At 65.6% G+C, this 709-nt stretch overlaps 1 pseudogene; it reads right to left on the bottom strand.

The window, feature by feature from the left end:
- Positions 1–7: 7 nt before the first annotated feature.
- Positions 8–680, bottom strand: LOC105002243 (annotated as a pseudogene).
- Positions 681–709: the final 29 nt, after the last annotated feature.

Below are 709 nucleotides of genomic sequence, written 5' to 3'. Positions count from 1 at the left end.
GGGCGACAGGCTCCTGTGGCATATCCCGCAAGCTGGGCTCCTCACGACTCCTTGGTGGCCGTCTCCCATAAAGAGGCCCCCTTGGCTTCCGAGGCCCCCTTGGCTCCTTGGCCTCCTGGGCTTCCTCCGCCTGCTCCGCCTCCTGGGCTTCCTCCGCCTGTTCAGCCTCCTGGGCCAGGGCTTCCTCCGCCAGCCCTCCCCCGATTCATATGATGGCACCTGGACCTCGGAGAACCCTGCCATGGCGGCTGAGCCAAAGTCGGACAAGCGCGGCCTGGTCTGGTGCCGGACTGACACGTGGTCGTCATTTCGCCGGACTAGGATGTGGTTGTCTGACAAACGGTTCACCATCAAGTGCACCAGATTCAGGAACGTTAAGCGGAAGCCGGTCATGGGGAAGTGGCGCGAATCTACCATGCGGTTCACGCCCTCCGCCTGCTCTCCGTCCTCCCCGTCCTCAGCTGGCCCGATGTCCGAGTCTTCCTCAGCGTTCGCGCCCACCAGGGCCACCTCCCTCGGGCCTCCTGAGGCCCCGACGACTCCACCCGCCTCAGCCTCAGGCATGGATCACCCCTGCGAGGCTCAGAGTTGTGGTCCACACCGTCTCGGGCTCCGACCTGTGCCCCTGCCACACCTGCTGGGCCTTCCTGCCCGCAGGGCCAGATCTCATCCCCCGGTAGACATGGCAGCCGGCAGTTACCTCAGCTGG

Source organism: Bison bison, unplaced genomic scaffold (genome assembly GCF_000754665.1).
Source record: "Bison bison bison isolate TAMUID 2011002044 unplaced genomic scaffold, Bison_UMD1.0 scf7180017603164, whole genome shotgun sequence".
Lineage (NCBI taxonomy): Eukaryota > Metazoa > Chordata > Mammalia > Artiodactyla > Bovidae > Bison > Bison bison.
This window is presented reverse-complemented; position numbering and strand designations above follow the sequence as displayed.